This window comes from Bos taurus, chromosome 13 (genome assembly GCF_002263795.3).
Source record: "Bos taurus isolate L1 Dominette 01449 registration number 42190680 breed Hereford chromosome 13, ARS-UCD2.0, whole genome shotgun sequence".
Taxonomy (NCBI): domain Eukaryota; kingdom Metazoa; phylum Chordata; class Mammalia; order Artiodactyla; family Bovidae; genus Bos; species Bos taurus.
In genome coordinates this window covers 54,718,007-54,733,831 of record NC_037340.1, presented here as the reverse complement: position 1 = coordinate 54,733,831, position 15,825 = coordinate 54,718,007, and positions in this window count along the sequence as shown.

Genomic DNA, 15,825 nt, shown 5'->3' with positions numbered 1-15,825 from the left:
CCAGGCTCTTCAGAGAAAAACCAGGGAGGTGTTAGCACCATGGGAGAAGGACACGGGCAGATGGAGCCAGGCTCCCTGCACCTGGAGCTACCCTCACTGTGCTGAGGGCTGTGGGTGCGGGAGGGCTGGCTGATGGCCGCTGATCACTTCCACAGCTCAGCGGTCTAGGTGCAGTGGTGGGGGGCTCAGCCTTCTATGTATAGTGGTGGGGGGCTGTCAAGTTCTTTTCTGGGCTTTGACTTTATTTCTAAAAATAAGTAAAAGTAGAAATGTTACAATGCAGACGTCAACAACAAGAAGCACATGTTTTGTAGGCTTAATATAACTGAAACCCGGATGGGTATCATCCGGGCCGTTGAAGGGCTGGTTTCAGTAGATGCTTAGTGTTTTCCAGGACTGTTGTGTCCACAGTGAGAGGCTCACAGGAGGACATAGACTGGTCCCCAGGGCATGTGCCTCTGAGGGTGGTCAAACATCAGGAGACAACGGGCCCTTTCCAGGAGGTGGGTGGGAGTGTGGGGCCCTGACAGGCACCCAGGGTGGGAGGGAGGTTCCCAGCTTGTGGGTGAAGTCTGTCTACTGGGAGATGGCCAGGTCATGTGCTCCCAGTCAAGATCGGAGTGAAAAGCAAATGACACCCAACAGACCCCAGGTGAAGCTGAACCGTAGTTCTCAGCTCTCCTGCCAGAAACGGCTTTCTCAGGGGAGCAGGGCTAGAGCCTATGGAGGCCTTTTTTTGGCATCTTCTAGCACCAACCAGGGACACAGTCACTGACGGGACTACTTGCCCTGCTGCTGCTGCTGCTGCTAAGTCGCTTCAGTCGTGTCCGACTCTGTGTGACTCCATAGACGGCAGCCCACCAGGCTCCCCCGTCCCTGGGATTCTCCAGGGAAGAACACTAGAGAGGGTTGCCATTTCCTTCTCCAATGCATGAAAGTGAAAGTGAAGTCCCTCAGTCATGTCCGACTCTTAGCGACCCCATGGACTGCAGCCTACCAGGCTCCTCCATCCATGGGATTTTCCAGACAAGAGTACTGGAGTGGGGTGCCATAGTCACAGCTTTAAATGTAAGCCCATCATCGCTCCAGAGACGCCAATGATGATGTGTATGAATCTGCTCATCCCTCGCTTTGGCTAAGTGCCCCAGTCCTGCATAAAAATATCAGATCAATAGCCACACATTCACTCTTCTCGAATGAACCAAATGCAGCTTCCATGACCTGCTTCTCCCTGGGTGGGCCTTCTGCTTCTCCTGTCCTGCCCTCCTGTGGGTGTTGGGGCCTGACCCAGGCAGTGTCAGCTGCAGTAACTCCCTGGGACAGCCCCTGCCCAACCCCTCTGGTGTCTCTCCGGAGGGCCTCAGGGGCTGGGCTGAAGAGGAGGGGTTCTGTGTACCCCAGAACTTGGAAAATCCTAGAGAGCAGCTTTGGGGGCACTGAACTTTCTGCAGTCCCCTGGGGTTGTCCCTGTCTTTGAAGGTTTTATAGTGGTTCCATTTCCAAGGTAACTCTTTCTACCTGGCGTATCCCCTTCTGGCCCCCTTCCTCCTGAGCTTGGCAGAGGGGCTTTGGGGGTGGGCAGGAGGCCACATTCTTCCAGCTGGTTTGCTCATCAGGGGAAGAGGAGCAAGGCTGGGGGGTCACAGCTCTGCTTGAAGATCCGCTGAGGATGGGGTGGACACTGCAGTCCATCAGGGAGGGGAGAGGGGCTCTGGCCAGCACAGAGGGGAAGGGGGCCCGGCAGGGACCCCAGGTCCAGCCCAGACCTTCCTGTGCCCCCACATTCCCAGATATACCAGAGACACAAAGGTGAGCTGAAGTCGTTGGCAGAGGTGGCAGGGCCGGTGGGTGACTGGCTTCTGCTGAGAAAAACCAGGGCTAGGAACACCCAATCATTGTCTTGAAACTGAAGGACTTTGGGTCCCTGCTCAGGTTTGTCAGAGATGCTTCTCTGTTAGCAGGTCTGCTCAGGCAGCGGAGCTCAGCATTGCCTCAGAGAGTTAATTCCTGGAGCCAAGAATGAGGGAAGTTGCTGCAAGGAGCAGGTTTCCCCCATCCTCCTAACTCCATCATGACTCAGACAGATTGGAGTCCGAGAGTCAGAGTGAGCTTGTATGGGTGGGGCTGCCACCCCCTGCCCACCTTGCCCACTCTGGCAGTTGCAAGTAGGACCCCTGTCCATGTGGCCATTGTCTCCTCAGACAAGAGAAGCTGGGAGGGAAGCCGGGGGTCAGCAGAGCAGGGGCAGGGGCCAAGACCACCGGGAGGCGAGGAGAGGCCTCTTACGTGAACCTAAAGGCAGAGTCAGCCACTTCACTGGAGGACGGCCTGTGAGCCCACCAGCCATTCTCAGGGAAGGCCGTGTGCTGCCCTGCAGCTGCCAGGCCCGTGTGCAGAGGCCTCCACGAAGTCCTGTTCTGGGACCTTATGGGAGATCCCCAAGCCTGCTCTCATCTAAGCTGGGGCTGCCCTGCTTTCCTCTTCATGGCGAGGGTGAGGAACCAAAGATGGCATGCCTGGGATTCACAGCCCACCAGGGGAACACCACCATCGGCATCCTTGCCCTGATGTGTGGTGTCTGGGGGCAGAGAGAGCTGGGGAAACCCTGGGATCCAGGACATGCTTCCAGGAATATCCAGAGTCTCTCACTCCGGGAAGGTGCCCTAGTCTCCCTGTGAGCCTCCCTCCTGTTCTCCTTCTATGTCAGCAGAGTACCCCTACTAAGACCCTTCCCCAACCCTCATCCATCCCTGTGGTCCCTCCCCCATCCACAGCACTGAACTTCTGGCCACTCTCAATGAAGGACATGTCAGCTCTGGATTTGGCACAATTTTCAGTCATTCCTATTTTAATAATAACAACAACAAAAATAGCACCTGCACATCATGTGCATTGTCACCCCCAAACGGAAGGTCCTCCTGACCGACCAGAAGTTCCCTACTTGGGAAGAGACTATTGGGGGATTGGACAGAGCACAGAGGAAGGCTGGGGGACAGAAAGTTCCAGGACTGGCCAGTGGTTCATGGAGGGACCTTGGGTAGTAGTTTGCCTTCTTCACGTGAGGAAAACCTGCCCAAGCAGGCCAGTGGATCAGGCATGGGGATTTGGGCATAGTGCTTCCTTAAACAGTAGAGAAACCAGTGGAGAGCATTTTCAGAACTTGCCTGTGGACAGCTCCCTGCCAAGCTCACTGCCTGCCCCAAGGCGAGCCCTAGGCTGGTGGGCAGGAGACATGTGGGGATGCCCATGGGTGCATCCTGGGGAGCTGGGCTTGCAGGCGCCCAGCCCCACCCTGTGCCCTCCCCTCTGTGTGTCTCTGAGCCCCAGGTACTGATGCCAGAGAAGAACCCTTGAGCTGGAAGACTAGAGCCATTAATCTGAGTCTCAGCAACTTAATTAAAATGCTTGCTCGCTAATGGTTCCAGGCGCAACTCGGAATGAGGGTGTTAACACAGAGACTCACTATATTTGGGGACTCCCTAGCCTGAAAACAGGCCTGCCAAGCTTCTACTATACCCTCAACAGACCTAGTGCCGACACACGAATTATTCATGAGGCACTGTATTAATTGTATTGATCTATCAATAATTAATAACGACATGCTAATAACCACTTCTGTGGCTAGTCTGTGCTGCTTACTCAAGCCCTTCCCACGATGTCCACCCTGGGATGAGGACCATACAGCTTCGGGGGACCAGAGCCTAGCCAAAGGGCAGCGGAGAGCAGTGGGCACATTGCCTGACTATACCCCACCCTGCCAGAGGGAAGTGCAGAAAAAGTGGCACCAAATGGCATGGTGACACGGGTCCCTCCCCAGGTGTGTCCAGGAGGGAGGCCAAGGGCATCGTCAGGTGTGTCCCTCAGCTGACCAGTTGCTTGTGTGTATGTGCTAAGTCGCCTCATTCATGTCTGACTCTTTTGTGACCCCATGGAGTATAGCCCGCCAGGCTCCTCTGTCCATGGGATTCTCCATGCAAGAATACTGGAATGGGTTGCCATGCCCTCCTCCAGGGGATCTTCCCCACCGAGGGATGGAACCTGCATCTCTTAGGTCTCCTGCAGTGGCAGGTGGGGGTCTTTACCGGTTGGTCAGGTATTCCCAACTGTTGGCTGGAGCTCTGTGCTGCTGGGGTAGGCCCATGGGGGTCAAGTGTGTGGGCTCTGGGCCAGCCTGGCTCCAGTCTCAGCTGTTCTCCTCATGTCAGCAGGCCCGGGTGGGTCTCTTCACCCCTGAAGCTCCACTTGGCCTTGAGGAGGGACCTCCTGCTGGGGGAGGCTTGTTTTAAAAATAAAATAAAAACAAGTCAGTGCTCTGCCGCTTGTCCCTTTTGCAGGGCCGGGAGGGAATGATGTTTGGCAGCTGATGTTTGGCGAACCCCACGGAGGCTGCCAGGAGCCCTCCTGCCTCTGGGTTCCCAGTCCCTCTTCATGGGGGCACTTTCACCCAGATCACTGTTATTAGCCCCATTTTAAAGATTGGAAAGGACATTCTGGCAAGTTAAGGGCCTCATCCAAGGTCACAGCCCATGGAACACCTGAACTGGGCTTCAAATACAGGCAGAAGTTTCCAGAACCACAGAGCAAAGCCACTAGGTGCCCCTCTTCCCATCCAACAGTTGGAGAGGTGGCACCCTGAGCCTTGTAGACAGCCCCCTTCCCCAGCACAGTCCTGCAGCCCCTCCCCTGCTTTCTCTCTGCTGCTTTTTTCACTTTCTTTCTCTCTGTCTCTCTCCCCCATGTAATAATGATGGTTCCAGGATGATTATCTGGAGGGCCCCCGAGCATAGCAAGCCTGTCCCTTATAGGGGCCTGTGGGGTCTCCCAGATACACTGGGACCCTCGGCTGCTCCACACCTACCCACACGGGCTCTTGTCCTCGGCTTTTTGAGGGCTGGCTCCTTGGGGTGCGTGACTCGGAGCGGAGCTGTCACAGTGAATAAAGGCGTGGATCTTGCTTTTGTGCCCTTTTGGCAACTTACCCCGGAAGAGGCCTCTCCTGAGCAGAGCAGACCCTCGGCATCGCGGGGAGATCCCAGTGGGGCCCACTTCCCAGTGCTCTCTGTGGGAGGGGTGGTCATCAAGGACAGGGGATGATGGGAGGACGTAGGATGGGGCTTCTAGTGAACTGTGAGTTCCTCTTGGAGGCTAGCTCTCATCCCTGCCAGAAAGTGGGGTTTGCCTCCAGCAGGGGGCCAGGGAAGGCTCCCAGGCAGTGTCTGTCCCCCCAGGGCTGGCTGTGCTACCGTAGGGCTTCCCTGAGCCTCAAGTCATGCTGACAACTTGGGGACACAGGCCTGGCTGGCAAGGTCCCTCTTGGACAGCATCTCCCCACATGGCTCAGCAACCAAGCAGGGAATGGGGATTGAGCAGATGGGGTTTGCGGTTGGCAGGGGGTATTGGGGTCTTTAGTGCCCATGGGTTCAGGAGCAGGAGGCCTTCTAGGAGAAGCAAAGGTGCAGAGACAGTGTGACCTGGCTGGGGGCAGCACCCCAGCAGCCTGGCACGGGGCCTGCTGGGTGATCGCAGCCAAGTGACCACGTGTCCCAACGTCAGTGTCCTGGGCCAGCCGTGCACTCTCATGACCACCCAAGGGTCAAAGGGAAGACTTTGCTCAGCTCCTGGTGGGGAGAGCCAGGCGAACAGGCAAGAAAGCCTGGCCCCTAGTGGGCCCTGGACCCAGAGGCCTGTGGGTGCCTCTCGAGGGCAGCCACCCTTCCCAGGCCTGCCCTCCTTTTCTGTGTGTTCCTGCCTGATCTTGGCCTTGAGGGAGGAGCTCCAGGTGGGGGAGGCCCTGCAGGCTTGCACAGCAATGGGAACCTGGTGAACGAATCTGGAGTCTTGGTGCAGCCACACCAAGGCCCCAGTAGCAGCCGCATAGATTGTGGGGGTCTTCGAGCACCAAACCCCACATCAGGGAACCTGCGGTCCCTAGAGGCTGTATGGTCCTGTTGGGAGAGGGGTTTGCTTTAAAGCGAGTTTGATCAAGAAGTTGTTCCTAAGGCTTTGGAGAAACTGCTCTCCGGACAACTTGGGGGAGGGGCAAGGGGCTGGGGCGAGAGGGGCAACTGGCATTTTTCTCACCGTCTGGGTGTTAAACCAGCGGCAATGGCTGCTTTCACTCAAAAACGAGCATTGGAAAGCTTCGGAACACAACATTCAGAGAGCAGGGCGGTGAGGACCCCAGGTCCTAAGAAACCAGGTTTGAGCAGCTGCCCCCCTCCCCATGCACAGTACCCTTCCTTGCAAAGCCCCCAACAGGGCAGAGGACTCCCAGTTTGACTCACCCCCTCCCCACTGCCCCCTCCTCTGGGAGGACTTCACGAGGGCCTGGAGGTCTCTCACTTCACTTCTATTTGCTCCTCCCGTCAAGCTGTTTAGAAAGAAAGCACTTAGCACTCCCTGCACCCCTATCCTGTCCCTGAGTCTGCAGCCCAGCCTAACTGTTACATGTGAGTTTCCGTGACTGAGACCCATAGACTCAGGCTGCTCGGAATATATTCGTCCAGGAACCTGGGTATGTGTGTGCTAGGTGACAGCAGACAACCCCTTGCTGCCGAGAGGTGCTTGTCACTGCCTCTCTGGTCTGAGGGGGAAATGGACAAACAGCAAAACCAGTCAACTGTGCCCTCCCCCGACCAGTGGGGCCACTGCCAGGACGCCCGCGCTAGCATCTCCCGCTGAAGTCCCCCACTCCGTGTGCACACTGATGGGGATGCCTTGAGGGGAGATGTCAATCCTTGTTCAGCTGCTTGGACAGGTACCACCCACATCACAATTTTCCTTGAAGTTGTCTGATTTAAGCACCTGAACTGGTGTTTGACCAAAGAATTGGGCACCAAGGCCCAGCCGATGAAGCTGTGAAGTCACCTCCTCCCTCCCCAGTGTGATGGGGGTCTTCCCAACCCCACTGCCAGAAGGCGGGGAGGCCTGGTATTTCTGGGATTAAGTCACATCTTCCACCCGCTCTCCCAAAGGAGGCCTGTGATGCAGTGGCAAGAGTCTCGGAAGGATTCATGGCTTCTGGCTCCAGGGAGCCTACAGGCCTGGGTACTGTCAAGCTCTGTGCTCATCTTCATCCTAACCCACTCAGGAAACACCTGAGAAGATTCTGTGCTCAACAGAGACCAGTAGAGGCAGGGCGCATGGGGTGGGAGGGGTCAAGGCAGTCACTCCTTACCTGCTTTGGGTGAGTTATCAGGGAGGACTTCCTGGGGGAAGAGATGTGAATCATGAGACCCACATGATGGGTAGGAGTTCTGAGCAGGTGACTTCTCCCAAGTTGTCCCCAGGCCTGCTGGCCACCTGGGCCTTGAGTGCCCTCTGGGAATAGGGATAGGTGTGCACCCGTGTTCTGAGTACCAGCAACATGCTTCTGCAGGTCGCAGCCACACCAACTCCAGGGCTTGCAGTCACGGTGAATTCACCCCACATGCCCCGCCCTCACCTGGACACACATGGCTGAGCTGAACACATAACATGTGAGCAGAACCCCCCTCAGACCCAACCTGCAATGCAAGGTCCACCTGCTCTACAGTCAGGTGTGACATGGCTGTACAGACACAGACCACATGCCCAAAACACACAGGCCACTCACACACATCCCCTGTAGGTGACAGGTCACCACACAGACAAGGCGGCTGGCTCTCCCATCAGAGTCGGCTGTGGGCATGTCTAGGAGCAGTGCACGTGGCCAGCAGACATCCAGAATATTCCTAGCCCAAGGTGGCAGCAGATGGCCCTGCCCAGAGCCATGTGTCCTTCCTGCTAGCCACACTCCTCAGCCCAGATCAGCCTGACTTTTCCACAGCTGAATGGGTTGGAGCCTAGGGACTGAGGGCCTGTGTGACCCGGGAAAGTTGCTGCATCTGGGCCTCAGTTTCATCTGTAAAGCGTGATGACTGAGAAGCAATGCATTGGGGCACATTGCGGAGGGAGAGCGCTTAGACCCAGACCCACGGGGAGAGGCGCCCAAGGCTGGAAGCGCTTCAGGGACCCCGCCCTGGGGCTGCCACCCAAGCAGGACTGGACACCCCCCAGGGCTCATCCTGCAGCCGACACTTCCTGGGCTGCCCGGGCGCTGCCTTGAGGCTACAGGAGCACAAGTGGATGACGCATCACTGCCGCTCCAGGATTCCACAGATGTGTGAACTATGTGTTCCTGAGGGCGAGTGTGGAAACCTAATTTGGAGGCTTCATGCTGCTTATACTCGCTAAAGAAACCCGCTCCAAGAGAGTATCTGATGAGTGCCTCCCTGAGTGGAAAGCTGCCTGGAAGCACTGGTTCTGGGACGGGGGTGGACAAGTGTCGGTAGAGAGGAGGGTTTCCTGAGTGAGTTCACCCGGGAGCACATGGCACCAATGTCAAATGGCCCCTCCTGCCAGCCTGCAGCCCATCTCTGGGACACCATGAGCTGAGGCTCTGACCACACAGCTAATGTAGCGACTATGGGACCGACGGTCCTTGGGACCCATTGTAGGAAGAGCAGCTTCCAGTAAACTTCATCCCAGGACTGGGAGACTGGCGGGCAGAAGTGGGACCCCCTCTCAAGGAACACTTGGTGGACACACTGCCCAGAGCCAGCCCCTGGTTAGGCTGCCACAGTGGGGAACACTGGCATCTTTGTCTGGGTCCCTGAAGCGGGCACTGGACAGAGGTTTGGAGTAGGTACATAGTCTGTATGGAGGTGATGCAAGCAAAGCCTCAAGGAGCTGGGAGGAGAGAGCAGGAGGAGGAGAGGCCATGAGGGAAAGCTGATGAGGGGTGACTGCCTTGAGCCTTGGGGCTCAGTTCTACCGAGGACCCTGATGTTGCCCCAAGTGAAGGACCTGAGTGTGGGACACTGGATGTCTACCACCAGCCTCTTGGGGATGGGGCCTCTCTCCTGGAGGCTCTCCACCTGCCCCGCGCACTGTCCACTCAGGCCACAGATGTTCTCTGTGGGTGGCAGATGCCAAAGCTGTCCAAGGTGGCCCCGGGACCATCCACAGCCCCCCACCTCCCTTTGTGAGCTTGCTTTCAGCACCAAGGAGAGCAGCCGCCAGGCCATGCTGGCCCCACACCAAGGTCTGTGTTCTCTGGGACAGTGACGCCTGGGTTGGCAGCAGGCTGAGGTCATGTTTGTACACCACACAAAGGCAGAATTTTACATGGTTTTCTGCTGGGGCAGAAAGTGCTGCAATTGTCAAGAGTGATGGCTTCTCAGGCAGCGGTTTGTGCGGGACAAGGTTTCCTTTTTCATCTGGGACATGAATAACCAACTTCCTACCATTCTGCCTGGCCTTTTACTATTAATATTATATAGGTTTCAGGTACACGGTGCTAGGGCTCAACATCAGTATACACTACACAGTGGTCACCCCCACAAGGCCAGCTGCAACCCACCCCTAAAGCCCTCCCTGCTGGTAATCTGCTCCCTGTATCTATCAGTTTGCTTTTGTTTCATTTTGCATTTTTAGATTCCACATGTGAGTGAAATCATACGGCATTTGTCTTTCTCTGTCTGACGTATTTCACTTAGTGTAATACCTTCAAGGTCCATCTGTGTTGTCACAAATGGCAGGGTTTCATTCTTTTTATGGCTGAGTAATATTCCTTTGTGCGTGTACCATATCTTCTTTATCCATTCATCCATTAATAGACCCTTACATTGCTTCCATGTCTTGGGCATTCCCTATCCATCCATTTATCCATCTATCCATCTGCACATCTCCTTGCCTACCGGATTAGACAGGGCTGACACAGGCCTGCAGGTGCATGGGGCCCTTATCTCAGCAGAGCTGGTGTGAAAGTCTTACAGGGACCCAGATATTGGGGGGTGATTCTGGTCAAACCAGGAGGAAATGGCAGTGCTAAGCCCTGAAACCAAATCTGGGGTGCTCAGGCTGACCAGTCCCTGGGCACACAGGCCCTAAACTCCAAATCCTGCATGGCCAGGGCCTTTGCACATGTGTGCATGTGTGCAAGTATGCACGCATGTGCACAGAGGTCAGAGCGCAATGGAAGTTGTGTTGAATACAAAGTGTTGCACACATGACACGTGTGAACATGTCATACACACACTCATGCGTGTGTGTACACACAAGCACAACCCAAAGCGCACCCACAGCCGCCACCCTTCCTCTGCCCCTGGGAAGAACTTTCAGAGACAACAGGTGAAAATGCGCAGTCCCAGCCCTGGGAGACTTGGAGCCCATTTTTGTCCCAAGTCCTTGCCTGGTTGATGGTGAAGAGTGGGGCTCAGTGACTGGCTGGAGCCTGTGTTTGCAGTGCTGGGCCTGGCATGGTGAATGTGCCAGGCAGGCAGCCGAGCAAGGGCTCGGGCCAGCGCGGGGCCAGGTCACAGAGATGGGCTGCAGGAAAGGGAGGGGCGGGCCAGGCTGTGCCAGCCACGGGGGAGGCGCCTCTGCGGCAGGTCCATTAACAGCATGGATGGAGGCTCCGGGCTGGAGCCAGAGATGACTTAAGAGAACACCAGAGGGATGGGATGTGGTCCAGGAGAACACAGCCTCGTGCCAGGTGAATAATTCAGCAGGCTGGCTGAGACAGGAGGCGGGCAAGGCTGCTCCAAGCAGCCAGTGAAGGGCAGGCAGGACGAGGGTTGGCAGTGGGTTCCGGGTCATCCCCACACCCGTGGAGAGAATAGTGGGGAAGCAGAGGTATGGAGGGCTCCCCACCCAGTCCCCAATTTGTGCCTGAGCTGATGCTTGGCCTCACCAGGGAGAGGCTTGCAGGAGGGCACTGCCTAGCCACACGGGGCTCAGGACTCCTGCTGGACCTCCCACTGAAGAGCAGGAATCCAGGGTCAACACAAGGTCAGGGCAAAGGTCTGGAATGTGGGTGTCAATTTGGGGTCATCGATATCTGGGTGACCTTGAAGCCTTGGAACTGGCTGAGGTCACTGGGAGTGTGGACAGCGGGGAGAGGAAGCCTGAGTCCTGCAGCCCCAGGAAGGGAAGGAAAGAGGGGAGGCTGGGATGGGGAGTGTGAGAGAGAAGTTGGGGGATACAGTGTGTGCAGTAAGTGCTCAATAAACACAAAGTCCTTGGTGGCTCAGACAGTAAAGAATCTACCTGCAATGCAGGAGACCTGGTTTCGATACCTGGGTTGGGAAGATCCCCTGGAGAATAAAATGGCTACCCACTCCAGTATTCTTGCCTGGAGAATTCCAAGCACAGAGGAGCCTGGTGGGCTACAGTCCATGGGTTTGCAAAGAGTCGGACATGACTGAGCAACTAACACTTACACTGTTTTCAGTAAGTTATTGGCTTAAAGCTCCCTGGTCAAGAGACTGTGGGACTCACCTGCCTGAGTCCAGATGGACAGATAGCAAGCTGGTCCCCAGGGTCAGTGTGGTGCTGTCACTTCGGCCATGTGCCCACGTTGCTGTGGTTCCCCTCCTCCGCTTCCTTGTGTGAGGCTTGGGTCACACAAGCTTCTAGGAGTGTGGGGGCTAGCTATGCCAGGACCCACGCAAGCCATTACCCACCTCCTGCATCCTCTTCCATCAAGGGTGAGGAAGGGTCTCCCATGGACATCCACCCGGAGCCATATTTACCATGACCAGAGGGCAGATGTTGCAGGCCCATTGTTCAGGAAAAAGTACTGAGGCCCCCACAGGTGGAGTCCCAGCACACAGTAGGACAAAACCCTGCCCTGATGGCTCCCAGTGCCCAAATCTGATGGAGATGAGCCCCTGAAGTCACCTCCGTGCAACAAGGACAATGAGCCTCCAACCACCAAGAGGGGAAACATGTCAGGACAAGTGGCTGGCCTGGGACATAGATCAGCTGCATCTAGCTGGGGACACCGTTCTCCATGAGCCCCCTGTGGCCTGGGGAAGGAAGGATTGGCTGTGGGGGGTGCTTTGCTCATGTCAACATGCCCACAGTTGCTGGGGGCTCTGGCTATGTCAGCCTTGGTGCTGGTCAGGCCTGGGTATTGGAGGGTGTGCTGGGCCTCGCCTGGACAGCCTCAAGGGAGGCCAGGCCTGATGAACATCAAGGCTACTTTAGCCAGCTCAGACTGCTGCAGCAAAATACCACATACTGGGTAGTTTACACTACAGAAATTCACTTTCTCAGGGGTCTGGAGGCTGGGAGTACAAGATCAGGGCCAGCACAGTTTGGTTCTCGGCTCCCTCTCTGGCTGATGGACAGCTCCCTTCCTGCTGGGTCCTCACAGGGCCTGCTCTTGGTGTGCATGCAGACAGAGTACTCACCTTATGGACCACTAATCCTGCCACGAGGGCCAAATCCTCATGACCTAATGTAACCCTAACTGCCTCCCACAGCCCTGGCTTCAAACACCATCACATTGGAGGCAAGGCTTTAACACATGCATTTGGGGGAATTTTAGGAGGATGTACACTCAGTCCAGGACATGCAGAAATCCTCAACAGATACTGAGAAATCAAATGAAGCAAGAGTAATAAATACGTCATAAGTAAGTGAATGTCAGCTGAGACTGAAACTCCAATATCTGGGCTGCCTGATGCAAAGAGCCAACTCATTGGAAAAGACCCTGATGCTGGGAAATTGGAGGGTAGGAGGAGAAGGGGGTGACTGAGGATGAGATGGTTGGATGGCATCGCTGACTCAACAGACATGAGCTTGAGCAAACTCCAGGATATAATGAGGGACAGGAAAGCCTGGAGTGCTGCTGTCCATGGGGTCTCAAAGAATCGGACACAACCTAGCAACTGAACAATAGCAACAACAAAATGGACTTAGCCCTGCAGTGTGTGGCTGGCTCGGTGCTCAGTACAACTCAGGGAGCAGTGAGGACCAGGCCTGAGCTGCCCTGTGCCTGGTGGGGGAGGCAGAGTGCGGCCAGAAGCTGGGTCAAGCCAGCTTGATGCAACATATTCCTTTTCTGCATCAAAGTCCGACCAACATCTTCATCACCAGCACCAGCTGCCCACCCTCCCCCCTCCACCATGGGGAAAGGAGGGCGGGGCTGGACTCAGTCTGAGCTGGGGACCACCAGGCCACACATGGAGTTAGGAGCAGAGGGCTGGAGCCCATTCTGGCCCCTACCTCCCATTCTCTGGGCCACTCTGGCTGCTTGGGACGGCAGAGACGGAGTCAGATCCAAATTTCCCGCCCCACACACCAGCTCCAGGGGGTGAATAATTGATGGCAGAGCCGATGAGCTCAGAGCTGGTGGCGGGGGCGATCTGGCCGAACAGCAGTGACTCAGCGGGAAGGAGGAAATGGGAAGCAGGCGTATCACACACACACCCAGCCCCGCGGTCACGGGCAAGAAGGGGGACGTGAGACATGTGGGCCATGACAGCTTAATGACCTTTGGTTAAAGCAGCCCCTGAACAAGTTAGTTCAGGGACGCTCTGTGCTGAGACCACTCCATCAGCTGGGCTGGGAGGGGTGAAGACAGGCAGGGGTCTCAGCCCTGCTGGGGTCTGAGGACAAGGCCTCTACACCCCCTCCCACTGTGCTCGCTCCCCTCGAGCTGTGGAGCTGTGCCTGAGGCAGCAGCAGCATGGCCAGGTGGGAGGGGCAGAGGCCAAGTAGGAGGGGCCCTGAGTGGGAAGGTGGGGCCACTCGGGCCAGCCCTCAGCCCCAGCCCTCCAGCAACTCCCATCAAGCCCCCATCTGGGCCCCTCCTGTGAGAGCTGGCTTCTCAGAGACCGCCAGCCATTCTCTGCCAGAGCTGCCCACACCAGGGATGTGGGAGGAGGGTGCCCTGCAGCCCACCCGTCCTCCAGGGGCCAATTGAGGGATGGCTCACAGCAGTGTCAGGATCAAGCCCCAGGCTGGGGACCCAGCATCGGTGGCCGCTGTCCAGGTGAACAGGCCGCCGTTGGAGACTGGCCATTGGGAATCACATGGCCTGTATTTGTCAAAATGCTTCTCTGAATCACTCTGTGGCCTGATGCACAGTTGGACTGGGCAGCCTGGAACATTTAAATTTTTCACGCTTGGGAATTGCAGGGGAAGTCCCCTCCGAAAGTTCTCCCTCACACCTGTTTGAGCAGCTTTATAACATTCAAATTGCCGCTCATGCCTGTTGGGCACAATTTCATTAACAAGGAATAGAGTGCTTGTGGGTGACACCCTCCTCTTCCTGTGAGGACCAAGCTGCTTGACTTTTGCCCAGGTAGGCGGCAGTATCTGAGATTCCAAAAGGAGAGAAAGATGCTGCTGGTTGGAGAGACAGATAGGTGGGGGGCGGGGGTGGTTTCTGATGAAGAAAAACCCCTTGCTGGAGAACAAAGGGTAAAAATAGCAGCTCAGTTAAATGGACCACACTCCCAGCCAATGATGCCAGCACTTCCTGCCCGCTGCTCTCCGAGGACCCACGCACTGACCCTGCGCCGGGAAGCGCTGGGCTGGGGGCCAACGGAGCACTCTCGGAGCTGAGAGAGGCCCAGATTTAACTGGTGTTATTCATTAGCTGTTTTACTCAACTGGCTGGCCAGGCCCCAACACAGCCCTGGCTGCCTCCAGGGTTGCAGAGATGTGGGACTATGGGCAAACATCCCCCAGGGCCGGGCAGTGTGCACCTCACAACCCCCCAACAGCATCCTTCTCCTTACACTTTGGCGACATGTCCCAGAGACTCGTACTCCTGAAGCTCACCATCCCTCCGCAGGCCCCATCCAAGGAAGCTGGCTGTCAGCTCTCACTTTCTGACAATTTAGAACCCAGACAGATGGATGACAGGCAGATAAAGAATATTTGTTACAGCTTCAAATGTCAAAAATCCCTGTGCGTTAATTGTGGGCCCAGGTGTGTCCCCCACTGTGGGTGATGGAGGCTTTGGTCTGGGGAACCTCTCAATTACACACCTGTCACGAGCAGATTCTCTGAGCTGTGGGCCAGCTGGAACCCCAGCTCATTCCAGCTCGATGGCCACACACGGAGGAGTGTGAGGGCCACTGTGTGTCCACCACGGGCAGGCCAATTTTAGGTTATGTGATTTCCTCTTTAAATAGCATCCGAGGTGACTAGCAATGTGCGTGCATGCTCAGTTGCTTCAGTCACTCTGACTCTCGGCGACCCCATGGACTGTAGCACACCAGGCTCCTCTGTCCATGGGATTCTCCAGGCAAGAATGCTTGAGTGGGTAGCCATGCCCTCCTCCAGGGGACCTTCCCAACCCAAGGATCAAACCCACATCTCCAACCCACATCTCCTATGGCTCCTGCATTGCAGATGGGTTCTTTACCCACTGAGCCACCTGGGAAACCCGCCCTTCTCCATATTAGGAGCATAAGCCATTTTAAAAGTCTCCTCCTCCAGGTATGTCCAGTGGAACCACAAGCCTGTGCCAAATGAAGGAAGAAATACGGGTGAGGGCAGCTGGAGGGGCCGGAGGGCTGAGCGGCTTCCAGCCCAGAGGCCTCAGCTTTCCCCCCGAGAGGTCATCCAAGGACCAGGAGTTTTAGGAGTGGAGCGCCCGCCCTCCGCATCCCCTGTCTGGCCAGGCGGCAACATTACAGTCATCGGCTGCAAGGATGCTAAACATAAAACGCTTGCTTTCCGGGAAAACTGCTGACGCGTGGGGCTCTCTGGCAGAGAGAGAGCTTGAGGGAGCTGGGCCTCCCGGATCTGCTTGACACGTGATGGCTTAGACCGTGATCAATTTTCAATCCCTGGAAGGAAAATAGTCTTGATTTATGAAATTCCACAAGTTGATTCTTCCCTATGTCACCCGGCATTAGAAACAATGGCGTTCTCCCAGGCAGGCCTGTCGGGCACAAGGGTGACCTCAGACAGGTCCATCTGAGACCCACCCAGCACCAACTGTGCCCCGTGCCTCGCACCTCCAGACATAGCAGAAGCAACTCAAGTGTTCACATCTCC